This window comes from Syngnathus scovelli, chromosome 17 (assembly GCF_024217435.2).
Source record: "Syngnathus scovelli strain Florida chromosome 17, RoL_Ssco_1.2, whole genome shotgun sequence".
Lineage (NCBI taxonomy): Eukaryota > Metazoa > Chordata > Actinopteri > Syngnathiformes > Syngnathidae > Syngnathus > Syngnathus scovelli.
The window spans coordinates 11,755,169-11,770,443 of NC_090863.1; positions in this window are offsets into that span (position 1 = coordinate 11,755,169).

A 15,275-nucleotide genomic window follows, 5' to 3' on the forward strand; every position below is an offset into this window, starting at 1 on the left:
AAGTTTTCAACCGATCACTTTCCTCTAATAGTTGCAGATTTCCATCCATCCATCCATCCATCCATCCATCCATCCATCCATCCATCCATCCATCCATCCATCCATCCATCCATCCATCCATCCATCCATCCATCCATCCATCCATCCATCCATCCATCCATCCATCCATCCATCCATCCATCCATCCATCCATCCATCCATCCATCCATCCATCCATCCATCCCCCCGCTTCTTCTCCCTTGTCTCAATTCCTCCGTCGCCTTTCTTTTTCTTGCCTGCGCTCTTCTTTTTTCCTGCCTGGCCCACATCCCTCTGCACAAGGGGCCCCATTGTGTAGTCCTAATCCAGAGGCAACACAGCTTTAGGGACATGCAGGGATAAAAGGCCCATCAAGCCCACAACTTTATGGGGGCAAATCTCTCCCTAATCCTTCGCTTTATCTAAACAAAAGCCCCTCTGCCTTAATCCACCTATGTGCTGGAAAAAAAAACCTGAAGATGCAGTGAAAGGGTGAGAGAACAAGAGTTTGGAGCATGGAAGGGAAAGGTGAGATCATACCGGGCGGGTTGCTGAGAGAGCAAAATGCAACCAAGTTATGGCGGATAAGACACCCATGGATTTCATGTCTCAAAATATTCCCATAAAAGTTTCAGATCAAGATCAATGGTAGGAATTTGGCTCTGTTGAAGGTTGCAAAATTCCAGGAACTTTTAAAGTTGTCAAATTTTCATTGGCATGAATGGGAATAAACTAGAAATAATTTTTGTGCCATGTAAATTTTCTAATTGGTATGAGGAGCCAAATTCCTCATTTTAACCAGAATAACTCCGAGCCCTACTTTACACGACCTAAAATGTCAATTTCAAAAATAAAAATAGCAAACTGCTCGTAGCTGAATTTGAACAAATATTCAAGGGTATGTTAACAAAATATTATTACAATGACACAATTAATTTGTCCCTAAAATATTTTTTTCTGCTTGAATAAAATTCAAAAATATCTTTTTTTAGCTCCAAACAGTTACGACAAGGACAGGACTAACGCTCCATGTGAAAATAAATTACGCAACTCATCTTTCTTCCTCTTGATTCCACTGTTTAAAATAAGTGTTAAACTCACTTAAAGATAATCACCACATTCTTGAGCTAATCTTCCTAATTCCGTTTGACTCAGGTGTGGGCTCCCGGTCTTATCCTGGTTCCATTCTCTTCCCTCAATTAAGGCGATCTTAAGAGGTGCTGGAGAAACTATCGTGTTGTAAAGCTTCTCTGTGGAGAGAATCCCTTCACTTCCTCTCAAGCATCTGTCTTACTTTAGTGACAATCCCGCTGCACTTTACAGATGGTCAGGACATAAGCTGGAGATGACTCTCTGAAAGTTGAGAGCTTACAAGGTTTAAACCAAAGCTCTGAGAACGAACTAAAAAACCCTGCTCAGAATCTTCACTACTTCTTGTCATTCCCAATCAGCTATTCCAGCCTGAAAATCAATCCAAGCTGTCAAAAAGCCTTTTATTTGACACATTTGCCATCATTAACTCTGCCAATTACCATCTCCTCCTTGGCTCTGTTCATTCCTAATAGAGCTAACAAGAGCTAATGAAGCGAATAGTTGTGGCAATTAAGTCATTAGACGCAATTAAGACAATCCAATAGAACCCACCGAGGACCAGGAGAAAAGGAGGAAGGAGAGAAATCCAAGAAGCAGTCGACCCAAAAGCACCAACTGTGGAATCACAGAAAGCTTTCGACTGGATTGAGAGAATTTTTTCCCCCTCTCGGTGGTATCACTGGAAATACTTGAACCATTATAAGGCTGATCAGCACTTGGCTGAAGGCGTCTGGTTCCGCCATGCAGGGATTACACCTGGCCTCAGGAGGGAGGGGGGAGGGGGGGCGTTCCTAAATAGGCAAGCAGACAGCCTCCATGCATTCCTTCACAATAAAGTATAAATCCTCTTCTTCACAGCGCATTACAGGAATGAACATAAGGGATTGTGTCATTGTTGCTCTATAATCGGGATCAAACTCCTTGTTTTACAAATGGCCCTCTTTAAAAAGCTTGCTCTTTTTGTTTTCTTGATCCTGTATTAACCTGCTGTTTCCTCATCAGGAGGCTTTTATTCCGTCGGGTCCATATGCAGGTCAGCGTTGAGAGAATCAGACATTTTTATGAACACTCAATTTGGGGAAGGTGGTGCGAAGTAAAAAAAAAAATATATATATATATATATATATATATATATATATATATATATATATATATATATATATATATATATATATATATATATATATATATATATATATATATATATATATATATATATATATATATATTAGAGACTAACAGAGTCAGGTACAGAAAAAGATGGTTTACACTAAGATATAATAGCTTCTCAAATGCCTTTGCACATGTCCTTGCCCTCAAAAGCTAAGGGTAATATCCTATCCTGCCTCCAAAGTGGAGATGGAGGCAGTTTTCTCTGTTCGTTGAACATGCAGCCGGCATGAAATCACCTCAAAAAGAAATGCTGAAGCTGTCAACCTCCTCTCCTGTCATAATAGCATCATATCAAAGTATTGTAATGAATGAAGCCACGTAATGTCCTTGTCCACTTTTTTAAATTGAATCTTTGAAATTATTATGCATGCGTTGCTTATTCGCATTCTATTCATTTTTTCTTTTTACTTTTAAAAAGTACAATACTGTCAAGTGCTACTTTCCTATTAAAATAACAAATTAACAGCAGTTCAAACAGGAAGTGCCCCAAGTCGAACAGGAAGTGAATAAAAGTGTGCTTTCCCACCGACTGATTGGGCTGAGTCCCGGCAGCGGGTCCGATGTCACCCCACTTTTGTAGTCACGATTGGAGGCCCCCTGACTGCCTCTGCTCCGTCTGTTGCCTCTCAAAGGAACCTTGCTGGGCCCAACTGTCTGTGTAACAAGCTGGGCAGGGCGCTCACACTGGGTTCTATGCAACTGCGTGTGTGTGTGTTGACATTTGTGTATATGGGCTTGCAGTGAGCACTTTGAGTATGTGTTTGTTAAAGGAGCCTCCTGGTGTGAGAGAGAGCAACACACACACACACACACACACACACACACATATGCCTCGGTGATCCTCCGCTACTTTGTGACAGCGGGCAGGGGGCGGAGCAGGAGGCTAATAGATATGTTTGTTTACCTATTTGTCCTTGACTTGATCAATTGATCAGCAGACTAATTCTCTGCCACGCTGGCTCATTACATTTCCATTTAAATTGCAAATGGATTTTTTCGAGTTTTCGTCTTCCATTCGGTGTGCTCGTGTGCTTTTGCGCACTGAGTGTGTGCGTGTGTTTTATTTTTATTTGAGACTTTTATTTTAGAAACACTTTTTATTAGTACAAAACAGAAAGGAAAAAAAAAAACTCAACACAACTAGTTAGCACCGAGAGCACGTTATTGAGCTGAACTGGCATGAATGTTTGAAGACAGAAGATTGACAAGTTGTGAGAAGTAAAACCTTGTTGCTAGATAGCTGACAAGCACAAATGAGCATTGTTGCTCATCGTGTTGTATACAGTGTGTGGATATAAAAAGTCTACACACCCCTGTTCAATGGCAAAAAATAAAATAGACCGCAAAATTTCTTTTCAAATTGTTTTCTGCCATTATTATGATCTAAAACCTCTACAACTCAACTCACATACAATCTTTGAGCCAGAAAAAAAGAACAGTACCCCAATTTTTTTTTTGTATAACGAAGGTTTACTCAACTGTATGAACATGGAGCCCAATCTGGAATCTCAAGGGACTTTGCTTCCCTGGCTTGTTTGCCATAATGGGCTTTATTTGATGACTCCTCACCCCTGTCAGATTCCACCATGATCCAAGCCAATACGCACATTCCTCACCATGCAACACACACACACTTAGATCAATGGTCATAAATTTGATCTGTGACAAGTCTGACACATACACCCACGAGGCCTTTGGTCACACTGTTTCTGTTGACCACTCCTTACGCTCGCCACACACACGGGCGGACAAACCCTCTCGCCGCCTCCTTCCCCTGACACACTTGTCAAGAACCTCGTTGACCCCTGACCCCGCCCCACTTGGCTCTATTATTGATTTTTTTTTTTTTTTCCCTGCTCCGACCCTCTCAATCTCGGATGGGTGGAATTAGCGGTGGTCGTCTGGTAGACGGGAGGGGACGGAGAGGATGAAGGCCGGCGATCAATGAGTGCTGATGGCTGAGCTTGCAGCAGCACAAACACTTGGGCATGAAAAAAAAAAAAAAAATTGGAAGGGCTCCGGGCAGGATGGCCGAGCGACGGTCGAGGTGTGGAGAGAGGGAGGATACAGGATTCGTAGCACGTTGCGTTGACATTGTCGTTATTTAAGAAATTAGCTTGACACTGCCAATGTATACAGAATTTCAATGAACTAAACATATTTTGACATCAGTGATCCAAAGAAACAAAAGCTGTATCAAAAGTGTTGGTTTTAATATTTCTATACATCTCGATATGTCGACAATGTGAGAGTATTAGCAGAATCATTGATGCGGGTGAAGGCGTACCTAATGAACTGTCCACATCCGATTTTCTGCCTCCTTTTTGCGGTATGTGAGTGTGCTTCCTGTCAGTGGTGCGCAAAGGGCTTTTTAAGCAACTATTTGTCCTTTTTCAACACAGCTTGCAATAATCCCTCCTCGCTCCTCCGCTCCTCCGCCACCTGCTTATGGATCAGGTTTGCGATTTCCCAGCAGTGGAGGTGACACACTTCAACGTAATCTTTTTTTTCCCTTATTTAATTTCCTGCCGTCTTCTCCTCTGATTCTCTCCCTGTCACATTAGACGCAGTTGAGAGACTGATTTGGCGTTCATAATCTCCCCTCCCCCCCTCCCACTTGGAGAAACCTTGAAATATCATAAGGAGATTATTTTATTCGTAATTGATTGAGTGGCTCCTCACCTCAGACCACGATACTTCAAAGTGTCTGAATTAAGACTTGGGACGGGAGCGCTGGGAAGGCGGCGTGCCTCCGTGCGGCCGAGGGTCGTGCGGCTGAGCCTCTTTGGCGGGCAAATAAGAGCTGAATCGGAGCCTGTGATGGTGGCTAATTGGCTAAAAGAGAGACGTGTGGGTCAGGGAAGCGTTCAGATGATTCTGCTCAGCCTCTTCAGGCTCATTCTAAGCTCCAAAATGGGTCACATGGGATTCTGGGTGGAAGGCAAAAAGTTTGGCAACTTTTGTAAACACCTTTTATAGATATTTGTGTTTAAATTACCCAATGAAAACGACAAGGTACGAGCCAGCCTTCTAACATTTTTTTTTGCTTTGACTCAAGAGTATTTTGAAAAAAAGAGGCTTCAAGCTACATCAGTGCTAATATATAATGGGAAACCCCTTAGATAGGCCAGTGTGGCTGCGTTACAACCCTTTAAGAAATTTAAATTTAAACACAAATGGTCAAGACATTTGGATTTGCTTGGAGTTGCCAATCCTCAACGATCAACCATGTTTTTTTTTACTTTTAAAACGAGAGTAAAAAAATGAGCGAGGAAGGGGCATTGTCCATTTTCATATTTCCCCTCTCTAATTTTCTCTCTTGCTGCCCACGTTCCTTTCTCTGTTACTTATCCCTTTTGTCCCAGTATGTCCCCCCTCTTCTCACTATCAGTCCTGACCCAGTACTGATCTTAATCCTCTTACCTCGCCGCTCCATTACCCACTTCAGCCATTTTTGCATATACACACACCAAAGAAACAGGGGTTCCTCTTATATATGATCTCTCCTCAACTTGGGGGTTCAATTATTACTATGTATAATTTTCTTCTTTCAAAACTTTCTCCTCACATTCAAATTAAAAGTGGCGTAAATCACTTCCCTGGTGTGCAGGTGTGGCTGAGCTGTTGGGGATTATCTCAGGTTTTGTGTTGTTTTTAATCCTTAAATACCACTTTTAACCCCTTCATTGCTGGCAGGGAAATACAATTTAAAAAACTCTGACTGGATGAATCTGTGGAGTATGTGGAGTTCCGCTGTATTCTTTATCATCAGCAAAGAACAATATTACTGCAACTGACTGAGGAAGTGGAACGTCTGCACTATACTGCCCCCAAGTGGCTATGGCAAGCACACCAGAAGGAGCAGCACAATAGCCATTGAATGTAAGCAAAATGTTTTTTAATATTTTATAGTATTTTGTAATAATGTTTCTATAAATGTAAAATACGATGGTCTTTTATTTTGATACAATATCTTTCTTGTGCATTTCCCGTTTCTTTATTCTCTAATTTACAGCCTCTCTCTCTGGGGAGAGATTAACCACAAATCCCCCGACGGCCCTTTGCTTAATTGATATGATTTAAGTATTACAAGGGCCTGGGTGGTTTCGCTAATTTCTCTGAGAGAGCCGCCTCCTTCCATGGAGAATCCCTTTCCCTTCTCTGTGTTCGTTCACTATAACATTTGTGCTACACAGCTAGGAGCAAGAACAACATTTTCCAAAAAATAATATAAAAATATGACTTAAAAAACGCAAAATGCTATGAAGAATAAACCATATCTAGAATAAAATATATGACAAATATTTTCCCAAATTTGCTGCATTTCATTGAATTAGTTACAAGTTCCCATTCTTGTAATTTTTCACCTTAAAACACCAAAATCTCAATAATACAAGATTTCAATCATCTTTGGTTACCTCGACTCCACTGGCAAAAGGTGAAGCCACATTCACATCTACACCACAGTGGCAAATCAGAGGATTTTCCGACATTCCCCTCACAAATCCAGCGATTAATCTTCATCTCCGTTGCTTCTAATCTCTAAATCTTGTTTGTAGCACAACGAGATGATGCCATGAAAAGCCCAGAACAGAACACACTTCCCTAATAAATCACATTTCATGAGCAATGAATACAACTTCATGCGAGGATAGTGGGGTGAGTGTATATTTGACACGCACGCTCACATTCCTCATATACATCTTTCTGCCACTAAACCTGTGCAGAGTGTGTTGACTCTATTAACAGCCCCGTGCTGAAATGTTACACCCGCACTGCAAATACGTAACGTGGATGTTGCGTCCTTTCATCTCTTCTGCTTCTCTTCCTCTCATTCAGCAAAAACATTTCAGTGTATGTTTTTGGGTTACTGGTTACTGGTTTTGGGTTATCCCCCCCCCCCATACATAAATAGATGACTTTTTTTTTTTTTTTTTTGATTTTTTTTTTTTTTAATTGATAATCACATTTATCATCTTGCTGCGGGGATCCTCGACTTTGGAAGAATTCTCAAGTGTTTGATTCAAGTGTTAGAAAGCACGAAGGTGATCTTGCTTTTGTGCGGTATTGCTGGTTTTGTTTTCCTCAAGGATCTTCTTGTAGGTGTTGAAGGAACGTGTCATCAACGGGATCAAGGTGTTTGGAGAGTTAATGGGGGAGGCTCTCGATCGTGTGTGTGTGCGTGTGTGTATTCAGGGCTATGTGTGAACGTGTTGCCCCTGAGTTTACCTTTGGGCTTCACCTAAAACGTCTTCATCCACTCGTCTTTCTTCCCCTCCCATGCCTGTAAGTAAGTCACTGAGGTATTTCCACAGCAGCGTGTCAATGTTAATATTTACTCTCATCTCACGGTCGCACAGAGAAGCGTCTCCTTCACGGTACACCTCTCTTACCTTGTCGGCCGTGTTTACAAGACTGAAAGTCAGAAAGACTCACCTGTCGCCTCATTAGGTACACATACTTTGCTGTAAATTGGATGGATGGGGTGATTTCAAGGTTTGCTTTGACAAAGTCACTATATAATTTTATTATTTTTCTTGGGACACAATATATAGATTCCCCACAGCTCCCTTGTGGCCACAAATTAGCATTTTGTCTGACGCCATTTTTTTCACTGTGTCATATTTGGGGCTCTGTCCAAAGCAGACAGGACAAATGTGATCCTGCTGATGTCTTAATTGTATGCCAATATGTGTCTAAGTTTTGTTTGTTTTTTTCAAAGTAGCGTCTCCATGGAGCTGACTTACCCCAGTCAAACCTCTGGGGCAGTGGGTCATGAACTCCGGGTAAAGTTCAAGCTGCTGGGACCCAGCAGGAGGATCCTGATTCATGTGTTCAGTGGAGCAGCTGGGACTCAACCAGTGTTGAAAAAGGAACACACGGAGGTAAAAAAGACTCAACAGTACACAACTTAAAACGAAGGCAAGATTTAGACAAATTATATTGTCTGCAGTTTTCTTCACTATTTCAGTGGAAAACCAAACTTTTAATTGGCCACTGACAATAGTTAAACACTCAATAGAAAGACCGCCGTCGTTAAAGCCTCATTTTCTTTCACCATTACTGAAAAAACAAAACAATTGGGTGACCGACTGCTGATTAAGAACGAGGATGATATAGTTAATCAGAAAATCCAATGGCAACCTCCCTCAGCCTGTGATCAGCTCAGAAAACACCTTATCCATTCGATCCTACAGGACCGGTTTGGGGGGGAAAAAAAGAAAAGCTGGCTCCTTCTTCTTTATCCCCAAAGCAGGATAACAGCCGGCGTTCGGGGAATATCCATGCCTGCCAATTGCAGTAATGGCCCCTAATTCCAAATTAATTCAGTCTAAATGAACTGTCAGAGGGAGATTGATTTGTTGGAGCTGCTGTCTTGATGAGTGCTGTCATGTGATTAGACAGCGAGGCCTCCCACAGCCGGGGGCCACTTGCTCTCTCGCGCTCTTTTGCTCTCCGCTTTTTTTTTTGAAGCGCCATCAACTGCAGCCGGTTCTGGCGTGATAGTTAAGGAGACACGAGGCCGCTCCGGGATGATGTCCGAGACCGACCCATCGGTCGGGGGAGCTTTTTCTCGAGAAAATTGACGGGCTACTGCGGCGCTTCGGGGGAGGTTTGCAAAGGTGTGCCGGTGGTGCGGCTGATTGGGGTCTCACGCAATGAACGGAAATTTTATTTTCAGTCTTTTCCTCAGTTATGTGCTGCAGGGGTTTTGTGTATATGGTGAAATCCAGTGGGGGGGGGGGGACTCCCCCTTCAATGTCCCCTTAAAAGCTAGTTTATTAAGGCACTCCTAATTATAAAAATATTAATTAAATATATAATATAATATTAATATAATTTAAAAAATAAATTTAAAATAAAGGCGGCTCGGTGGTGCACTGGTTAGCACGTCCGCCTCACAGTTAGGAGAGTGGGGGCGCGATTCCACTTCCGACCCTCCCTGTGTGGAGTTTGCATGTTCTCCCCGTGCCTACGTGAGTTTTCTCCGGGCACTCCGGTTTCGTCCCATATCCCAAAAACATGCTTGGTCGGCCGATTGAGCGCTCCAAATTGTCCCTAGGTGTGAGTGCGAATGCAAATAGTTGTTTGTCTCTGTGTGCCCTGCGATTGGCTGGCAACCGGTTCAGGGTGTCCCCCACCTACTACCAGATGACCGCTGGGATAGGCTCCAGCACGCCCGCGACCCCCGTGGGGACAAAGCGGTACAGAAAATGGATGGATGGATGGAAATTTAAAACATTAATTATGAAAATTATTATTATTTATATGAATTATGTGCTGATTTTATTGGTGATCAAATATGTGGCCCCTGAACTACAAAGAGTTTGAAGGCATGCTTATTAATAGGCGCTCATGGAAGTTAATTAGCTGTGGAAACGAGGCCAGGGGCACTCGCGTTTGTGCCCCAGAGGACTTTGCTATCCCCGCTGATTCCTAGGCTAGGCTAATTATTTCCCAATAACCTTACTTACTGGCCATGCCGCCTCCTCTGGGCCTGAGCCTAACAAGCGTCACCCTGCGAGTGGAGCGGCTGTTCTGCTTGGAAGTTTTTTTTTGTGGCACGCCTGCCACCTCAGAAATGATTTCCTCCTCTTCCTCCGACTCAGAGCAAGCCGGTCGAGAGCCCCAACATGCGCAGGCGACCGGGCGGAGGCTTTCCGAGAGCGCCGCTGTTTGATGTTGGAAATTAAATTCCTTTAAATTCGCCATTAACGCTATTACTTAAAGTATTGGACACACTGCCGAGTAACCCGGCAGCTTTGCGTCCGCAGTCATTAACTTTGCCCTTTCCTGACGCTCGCTCTGCAAACTAGTTAACCTTATTACCCCCCCCCAGCCATCTATTTTGACTGTTTATTTACTTTCTTATTGAAATACTTTCTCCTTCGCATGCTGCACATATAAATAAATATGGGGCCCCACAGAAAAGCTGTTTATCATGCAAAGTGGAGACATCAGAGGCTAGAAGAGGAGAGGTGGCCTAAAGAGGTTGAGCTATTACACTCAAATAAGGTCGACATTTTGAGTGAACTTATGATCCTTTGACATACTTGCAGAAGAAATCAAAATAGATGATTGTTGATTAATCGTGTCCGGAAGCAATTGAGGCAAAATGGAGTGTGCTATTTGGCTGCAACCAGCAGGGGCACTGTTGATCTTGGCGCAAATACTTTGCGATCTAAGGTTGGAATGCACTGAAAGTGAGAATTAATATCAATTGAAAGGACATGAACCAATGAAAAAAATAAAATCAAATTAATATTACCAAGCCCATTAAAGGACCATCGTCATGCATTCTGTGGCTACAGTTGCACATATTATTTAGAAATTGCGGCCGCAGGAGGAAAATTGATGACAAACTGAAGCTTTTCCCTAAACGAGAACTCCCTTAAAGAGCGTAAGCAATTGTTTTCTTTCCGAGGTCTGCCCTCTATCAATTAGGACGTGTTTGTTTCTTTACAGGCTGTTTTTCTCATTTGGCCATACTGCATTAATCCGCTGTTAAAGCTGTAGCGTTACAATCCCCACTAAGCACACAGCCTGAGGCAACATCACCCGGGCCCCGCACACACTAATGGGCCCGCCACACTAAAACATGTTTTCTTCTTTATTGACACCGATCATAACAGATTAAATGCAAACTTTCTTCATATTAAGTGAAGGATAGGTGACACCAATCTTTTCTAAGTGTTGTTTTGCTCCTGCAGACGGCTTTAACAGATTTCATCTGACACCATCTGAAGGGATGTTTGTCACGTGAGAGATGCTACTTCTTTTTTCAAAAAATAGATTTTCCTCAGATTAGTAACAAAGTAAGTTGGAAGTGAAATAATACCTCAATTTTAGGAGAATTTACTAGCTTTGCAATATGTTCACACAAGGTAACAACATACAGTTTCATGTGTGGGCTTTTGACACATATATATATATTAAAAATATATAAAAACTCCTAAAAAGTCTGAGCAAACGAAGAGACAGCCAAAATACTTTATAAAAAAAAAACAAAGGCTTACATAAGAACATAGTATAACAAGCAATGGCCACCACTCTCCTTCCGCATGGACTCCCTGCCAGCACCGAGCTTGTTCTCCTTAAAATTTAATACAAAGAGTGGTGCACTCTAACACTAACTTTCACAGCACATGTTGTTGTCAGGTTCCTTCTTCTTCCTCCACTTCAACACTCACTGACTTATCACTAATGTTTTTCCTCTCCTTCTTGTAAGAAGTTCAGCGTGTTCCGTGATCAATACAGAGTGGAGCTCTCTGACTGCATACATTCTGCGCCTTGGCAGCTTAGCCTATCAATACTCTTTAAATTCTCCTTATGGCCCCAAACAAGCCGTTGCATTATTTAGCAGGCCTACAGTCAATTGCGTATTATCTACACAACATTAACAGGAAAATGGCTTTCTGTGTGGAATCTGTCTAAAAGTAGCGATTGAACAATGTGGCCTGTAGCACCTTTGTCACAGCGGACGGTCAATGAGGAGGCTTTAGAGCCCAAATCCAATATGGAGATCTCCTTATGTCTTTTCTTTGTATGACATGTTTGTAATTCCAGCTGTCAGACGCAGGAAATGTTGTTTACTCGCACAAATATTTTACAGCAAATTGTGAGAGTGCCGGTACTAAAGAGGCAAGGAGTTATCTACAGGAGGTTTTTTATTACAATGTAAATTTTCTTTGTCTCCATTACAAAATGGAACGATGTTTGTTCAATCTAAAGCGTATATATGAGTGTGATGAACAGCGATACAAGTATGTCTCATTTGCTGTGGAAATATTTTCCCCATCTCCACCGTTGTAAAATGTTCATTAAGGAATAAATCAAATGAGGCATGACGGCGACCAGGCTGCGGCGCAAATTCAATTTGTATTCATAACAGCCACAAGGAGGTGATCATTCACATGACTTGCTTAACTCACGTTGGTTGCTCCGTGTTATTTAAGAGCCCTCTGTTGTATGTGCACATTCACTGGATGCACTACATGTGTCTAATGATGCTTTTTGCATATCTGCAAATAATTATTTCTAAGGATTGACTAAATTTAAAAGACCATGTGAAGTGTATTCGGGGATTTGTTTGTTAGCTTGCAAGCTAGTTGGTGATGTCTCTGAGACTATGAGTGGTGTGGGTTCATCAGAGCTGTCTGTGTCTGTTGGTTTTGGCGTACAGCGCTCTGTAACGCCGTCTGGAGGGGAGTCGTTCGAACAAACTGTGACCTGGGTGAGAAGGGTCTGTAGAGATGTTACTTGCACGTTTCCTGGTCCTGGACAGGTACAAGTCTTGAATAGATGGGAGGTTGGTCCCGATGATCTTTTCCACAGTCCTAAGTGTCCGTTGCAGTCTGTGCTTGTCTTGTTTGGTGGCCGATCCAAACCAGACAGTGATGGAGGTGCAGAGGATGGACTGGATGATGGCAGTGTAGAAGGTTTTCAGTAGCTCCTGTGGCAGGTTGAACTTCCTGAGCTGTCTCAGAAAGCACAGCCTCTGCTGGGCCTTCTTCCGAACAGAGTCTATGTGGCCGACTATTGGAGGGAGGTTTTCGGTGGATGTACTGCCACAACTAAAACATGCAAGGAAGTTCCAAGTTGAAGTAGCATCCAACAAATTCAATATGAGCATAGCATTTGGGAGCGGAGACATTGGCTTGATTTTTCATAGTTTGAAGATGTTCATATGAAGTAATAATTATCTAGAATCTAGATTTAACATGATCATGTAAACAAACAATATATTATTATTAAACATAACATAAATGTGACTATTTGGAATTGTATTCGTTATGATGTGCTTATTAATTATCATTCAGTTCACCAGTTGGTGGGAAAAAACAGCTAAACTAAAAAAAACTATATATAGTTGTTGTCTTGCCTCCAAGTATCCTCATAAACAGATGGAGCCGTTCTCTACTCAGAGTTTGATAGCGGGGTAAAGAACAATAAACATATTTAGAGCAGGCGGCAAGGAGGAGAGATGGGAGATGGGAAAGAGGATGAGTTCTCGCCTGTGCTGGAGAGTCTGCCAAAATCCATTACCTAAGTGTTCTTTATCTTTTCCATATGCTTTTGTTGTCTAATCTAGCCCAGCAAATCCTGGATTCACAAAACAAACACACGGATCAGCACTGTCACTTGCACAAACGCGCACGCTCGCAGCGCTGCACAGTGGCCACTAGTGGAAATGCACCCAGCCATGGACGCGTGCTTGGATGGATCCATGGCTGGATCGAAAATGTGAGCGAGAGGATGATTGGGAAGATAATCAGACAGCAGCCAGAGGAAATCAAGGAAGCGACAGAGACGCTAACTCGACTTTGTGCTCCGTCGGATCCCCTGCTTTGGCCCTCGCATCCTTGATCCTCTCAGCGTTCTTCCCCCTTCCCCTGCTCTCTCTCCTCTTTTAAGGAGGATTGGAGTTTATTCCAGACAATCCACCCCAGTTCAGGAAGTGGAACGAGAGGGACTCATGGAAATGCGGGATCACGGACGGACTTTGGTGGGGGAAAATCGTATCACAATAGTGCTTGGACTCCTATCAGATTTAAGTGAAAGGCTTTAAAAAGACGAGCGCTCGGGCTCAGGGGTAAACTTTTAGATTGTGGGGAGGGAGGGGGTGTTGAGACGTCATATTGTCATTGGTGAAGGTTGCAGTGAAGGGATGGAATATTTCTTAGCAGGCGGACATGATTTATAAACATTCTTAATTATCAAATTAATTCTATAAAAGGAAGCCACAATATATTTTTTTTTTGCCATTCCCAGTTCTTTTTTTTTACAATCTTGTATGACACTATAAATCCTATGCATCAGTCAGTTTAGTGATAATTTGGGCCTATACAGTCCACTTTCTTAATGCGTCCCACCCTCCTCTCGGTAGCTCAGTAGGACGCTGCAGGCTAAAGTTATGTAGTGATCGGGCCGGCCCATTAAGCCGAGAAGCAGCATGCTGTGTGAGCAAACATCCCTAATCACAGTTTCTCTTAGACTACTAATGAGCCTCCGCTAATTAGCCTTCTCTCGCCACGTCAATTGTTTCTCTCTCTTGCTCCGCTCAGTTAGCCCGGCCTCATTTGTCTGATATAGATTAGTGTGTGTGTGTGTGTGTGTGTGTATGTGTGTGGGTGGCTAATCAGGCTATTGAAAATCATCAGTAGTTAAAGTGAGGGTTTAGGATGGAAAGTCATCAAAGATTAAAAAGCTTTTTTTTTTTTTTACACTAGACTTCAAAAATTGTTCCCGTGATTTGATTCTGCATCAAACAAAACTTTATTATTAAACATCGCTATACTTTTTTTTTACTTCACATTAAGTATTGGCAGAACTGGTTGTCAATTTTATGTTAAGTGAGGTTGTTGGCATCTGTTGAATTTAACTAAAGTAGCTTTGTTGCTTTTTAAAAAAAGTAATGATCAAGTAATCAGTAAAATAACATTTTCAAGATACCTGTGGCAAGACTGAAATTGAAACATGTCAGCTATACGATCTATTTGAGTTTTTTCTGTGAAGGAAAGCACTAATGGCTTGTTGAGCTGCCATAAGACTAGTCGGGCCTGGAGGCTGGTCACAGCCATATCTCACACTCTATTGATCCACTCTCAGCTAAGTGTGACCCAGAGCTCTTCATCCCTTCCTTTTTCATGTCTCTCTCTTGTTAGTGATCCTGAAAAGTTATAACTGTACTCCTGTCAATTTGGTCCTGAGATTATTAATCTGCAGTTGCTTCACCGGCTCATTTTACCGCTGTTGCTGACGTACACTTGTCATTTGTGAATAAATAAATACATTAATTCATTCAAATAAATTTTAAAAAATAAATAAATAAATAAATATTGACGAGTGCAACTGCTACTCAGTTTTAACACATCCCTGTCCATCCCTCCAAAACTTGTGAATAAATAAATACATTAATTCATTCAAATAAATTAAAAATAAATAAATAAATGAATAAATATTGACGAGTGCAACTGCAACTCAGTTTTAAC